At 37.5% G+C, this 4,978-nt stretch overlaps 1 long non-coding RNA gene across 1 annotated transcript; it reads left to right on the top strand.

Moving 5' to 3' along the window:
* The first annotated feature begins 3,398 nt into the window (after positions 1–3,398).
* Positions 3,399–4,729, top strand: LOC140306627 (uncharacterized). Its single transcript, XR_011915773.1, has 3 exons — positions 3,399–3,503; positions 3,863–4,323; positions 4,409–4,729. It is a non-coding gene; the product is annotated as an uncharacterized lncRNA (long non-coding RNA).
* The last annotated feature ends 249 nt before the right edge of the window (positions 4,730–4,978 follow it).

The raw sequence follows: 4,978 nt of genomic DNA, 5'->3' as shown, positions 1-4,978 counted from the left end.
CATTTAAAAATGTGTTTAAAAAGTGTTGCCTTGTGTATAAAAAGTGGAATCAGTGCTTTGGTTTATTTGAGCTTAGGTCCGCTTTTGTTACACACGATGTGCCAAGAGAGGGCAGCAAGATGAAAGGAAGGCGCATGAAGCTACACGCTGTGGTAACTTCTGTTAAGAAGAGACTGAAGTGAAGACTGTTACTGCCAGATGTGTTTCCTATAACCCCTTATGAGTTTAATGCAGCCAGTGAGGTATGTAAGTTTGTGTTTCACCATGTTTACAGGATAATATACTTGCTAATGTGTCAGCCAATGTGTGATAATCTACATACATTTCATGAAACACAATTATTGCAAGACTACTAGTTTTGTGATTATTCTGTGTGAAAATGATTTGTGGAAGGAAATTCCTAAAATGTGTCTTTTTAGTTCTCATGGTGCGATCCACAGACACATATGTGCAAATAAATGATAGTAAACAAAGAAAAGTTTTTTTTTTAGTATCATACAACTGTTGTCCAAATCTTTGTCATGCTGACCCTTTATTCCCTCTGTGTTTGCCAGCATGACAATAACAAATCTTGAATCCCTTTGTGGGCCTGTGTTATTTCAAGAGGTCCCAAATTACATAAGACCCACGTCCCAGCAGAAGACTGTGAAAAATAGGTAAAAATAGAAATAAAATAAAAAACATTTTCAGTACATCTGTGATTATATAGTTGCTAAAATAGTTTATAGGCAAAACTTGACATCGGTAAAGACTATTGTCTCATTTAATTTGAATTTGCATGCCTAGTCTTAGTAAAATCTTAGTTCACCAACTTGTTCATGTTTATATTTATGCAATTAGCAGATGCTTTTATTAAAAGTACCTTACAAATGAGGCTATAACACTGCAGCTAACATCAAAGCTAACAATAAGCTACATAGAAGGAAACGCCCAGTCAGACTCTGTCAGAGGTGGCAGGGGTGGCAGATGGAGTGCAGGCATAGAGGGAAGTACAGAAAGAGAAAGTGCAGTAGAGGGGGTAGGGAAGTATAGGGTCAATTCTAGGGTAAAAGACTTGTCTTGCAATTATTGAAGTGCATTATCTGTCATTACTGAAGAAAAACATTTGCATGAATGCAGACAAAGAAAACTTATTCAGCCCATCTTCAATGGCAGAAGAACATAAGCAAATACTTAGGTTGTATTTCTTTGTAGTAGTTCTGTTGTTGATTATTTTACACCTTTGGTTTCTTTTAAACAGGTGCAACGGAAACGTTCTTCAGTCTTCTAACTTTTATGTTAAAATAAACACTGAAAAGGATTGAAATTTGTTTTCCAGTAAAGTTGATTACATGCAAAAGCGCTGTGCACAGGACTTACTCGCTCTGTGAATAATGTAGATAGAAGTATTTATGATGAAAACATTTCCAACTGTTACAGCTCTTTCCCTTTGTTCTTATGCACACAAATAAAGCTGCCAGGGATTTCTTGGATTATCTGAAGCCACATGAATCGCTCTCCAACTTCAGTGTTCCACAATAACGTCAAAGCATTGCCAATTCTGACCAATCAGACAGGGACGCGCCACAATTTCTCTCTTTACAATGTGGGGGAGACAAATGCATGTTCATTCGCTGATAAACCAAATGAAGCAAAAGAAAATGTTTGTTCTCAAGTAAAACTGAATCACTGCAGCAGGGAAAAACAAAACAGAGACCTAAACCAAAAAGCAGTTTGAGCAGGAAACAAAAGCAGGTCCAACTCAACAGTAATGATAGTTTCAATATAGAAAGAAATGTTTTTCATGGTCTACGGGACTCGGGTCTTTAGGAAGCACGTGACGGGTGGGGCTCAGCATTCAAGACTATGCGTTAGACAAAAACAGAAAGCAACAGAATCAGAAAACACTTGTCTCAAAAGAAAAAGCAGAACTAACAAGAATATTAATCAAACCGCAATCACAAATCTTCTCTTTTCATTTAGTTCAACACTATAAATTGACTGGTTATATGCACTTAATGTATGCATGAAGCATATTTTATTCACATGATTTCTTCCTCAGCATACAGCACAGATCCACTCACACATTCTCTCTATCAAACCAGTTCACACACACAGAGTCAGCTGCCTGTCAGTCAGTCGGATATTCCACTGAAATATGATGCCTAATCTTCACAACTTTACGTTATTTAGTTCCTTTTTATTTCAGATATTTAAAGAGATATTGTCATGGACAGAATATGTGATGATAAACATATTAGTTTATTCAGGGAATCGGGTAGGCTGATTCATCAGATTCATCATAACAAAGGGGGGAAAGCCGTATCTGGATCTTCCACCGTGCCCCCCCTCGGGACACCTGCTGTGGACCTGTCACCGGATTTAATGTCGCGCGTAGCTGCAGTGTCAGAGAGGTTTGACACTCACAAGCAACGTAGCAAGATCCAGAGAGGCATTGCACAGCAGTGATATCAGAAGCTTGGGTCTGCCAGCACCGCCTGAGCGGGCTTCAAGCCCATGGATGCAATGCATAGTGTTTGGGTGAAAAAGGAGGAGACTGCTCCAACAGATATATGGAGCACTATAATATATATGGGTGTACAGTTGCAGTTTGGCAAACAGATCAAAAGCAACCCTTGTTACAGGATAGAAGCCAAAACCTATTGCAAATTTGCAATATCACACATTTTGGTATCTGACTGTGAAAGGGGAACTCGGGTATCTTTAAACCTAGACCTTATTTCTGGCATGAAAAGTTTGGTGAAAGTCCGTGTCCTTCGGAAGATATTTAGATTCCTCGAGATCCGTATAACGGAGTGAACGGGGGCAAAGACATGCAGCCTCTAAATAAGGCATTATCTGTCTTTATTTCACCAATTCTTTAAGACGAATGAATGAATGAATGGATCTCGAGTAATCTAAATATCTTCCGAAGGACGCCGACTTTCACCAAACTGTTCTCAGTGAGTAGATGAACATATTTCATACCAGAAAAAGGTCTAGGTTTAAAAAATACCGGAGTTCCCCTTTAAGAAAAGAAAGAGGAAGTGTTTTGGGTTTTTTTTCATTTGCAGTGCATGCTGCATTGTGTTTGTGGGTGTTTGATATGTACTGGTGTTTGTTGTCTGTGTGATCTAAATATTCATCATATAGGCATCACAAAACCAATCAGGCACTTTTGAAGCAAATCATGTGTAATATGTAATGTGTGACATCAGTAGCAGTGGATAGGTCAGTAATGTCGCTCCTCCTGTAGTATGAACATGTTATATATATATATATATATATATTGACATGTGACTGAAAAAGAAACACAGACGTCTGCATTTGCTTTCGATAGACTTTAAGGAACCTTTTTTCTCTTTCACTGCCTGCTCAACTGTTTGACTGTGGCTGAAAACTTGTTGAGTTTTCCGTTTTCTTTTGAAATTGTCTTCTCTGGATAATACTTTAGAGGGCTCATTTGACCCTCTGAAAAGACAGATCTCCCTTTGATTTTTCTGATCACAAACTCTTCACTTCAGGTAAAGCCTCCTTGTTTTCTTATCTAGCTACATATAAATTTTAGATAAAGATAGTTTGAACTTTTAAATGTAACGTTTAACCACTTTGCTGGAATTAGCATCTGGTTTGAACATTTCCAGATTTGAGTAACACATGCTGTTTTTTAAACATTGTATTCATTGTATCACTCAGTTATTTATTTCCATAAGCCCCACGTCATTACTTAATGTGCACTGTTGGATTTAATGAACATTTCCTATTGTCGTGTTAAACAATGACAATACGTTTGTAGATGACCAAAAGTAGTTTTAAAAGTTTTAAAATGTCGAATAAAGTTCAACTTTGTATTTTTCTAAGTCTTTCTTTTCTCGCTATATAGACATAAGTATGGAGGAGAACGAACAATGGATCTCTAAAGTGACGGAAAAAGTAAGAAATAGCCCTCTGGCAGCAAATTTTTGTTTTGGAGTCATCCTGTTTTCCTTTGAGAAGATTGTACAGATTGAGTTTGCATGCCCTTGCAACTCCAAGTGGAATCTTTGGATTGCTTCAGTCTTCTTTATCGCCCCGGCCCTCATCGTCTTTATGCTCATGTGTGTGATTAGAAGATGCAAGTGTAAGGTGTCATTTTGTGAAGATTTCTACTACAGCTTATTCCCTGCTATAACGTGGATGGTAATAGTGTTTCTTGATGGCCGGTATTACACCTGTGCAAGAACACCATGGTCAGGGAAATATGAAACCATCAACAACGCTGCACCTCACCGATGGTGTAAACCATCAGGCAACTACTCTGAAGAGTTTCTGAGCCAAACACAGGGATGGTATTCTCAATCTCAGGTAAGGAACAATCTGATGTTTCTAAAGTTTGCTCAGTAATTATGCTGCTGAACAACGCTAACGCTTATTTATTGTTTTGATCTAGATGATTGGATTCATGGTGGCGCTGATGCTGACTGTTTTCTACTCAATCTATTGGTGCTGCTGCAACAAGAGCTCAACAAAAGAAGCTGAAGTGAAAGGAGCTTTTGAAATGGAGACTATAAAAAGACAGCCAGAGTTGGAGCCTTTGAATGCCCCTTAATTCCTCTTAAAAACAACAGAAAAACAACTGACTTGAAGCTTTAAATTGGTCTTATGATTGTCTAAATAAAGAAACAGGAAATTTGGGGTGAAGCTGGGGTTATGCTTTCATTGGTATTATGACTGCTTGAATGAAATATAGTTCAATCTACTCCAAAAGAAAGTTTCAGAAAAAGTTCTGTTTGAATTAATGTGTTTTGTGATTTTCATTGTATATCATATAAAATAAACAATTAATTAAACCAAGTTTAATCTGGTTTTGATGTGAAACATAGTAAATATTTTATTTTTCCTTGTGTCCAGCGCCCATGCATTGTGTATTTTGCTTTCTAAGTTGTTTAAAAGCCTTTTGTCAAAGTCTTTGCTGTGCTGGCCTTTTATTCCCTTTGGGTTTGTGTTAGAAAATTCACTC

Source organism: Leuresthes tenuis, unplaced genomic scaffold (genome assembly GCF_036924035.1).
Source record: "Leuresthes tenuis unplaced genomic scaffold, fLeuTen1.0.hap1 SCAF_5, whole genome shotgun sequence".
Lineage (NCBI taxonomy): Eukaryota > Metazoa > Chordata > Actinopteri > Atheriniformes > Atherinopsidae > Leuresthes > Leuresthes tenuis.
The sequence above is the reverse complement of the archived record's forward strand: the minus strand, read 5'-3'. Positions and strand labels throughout refer to the sequence as shown.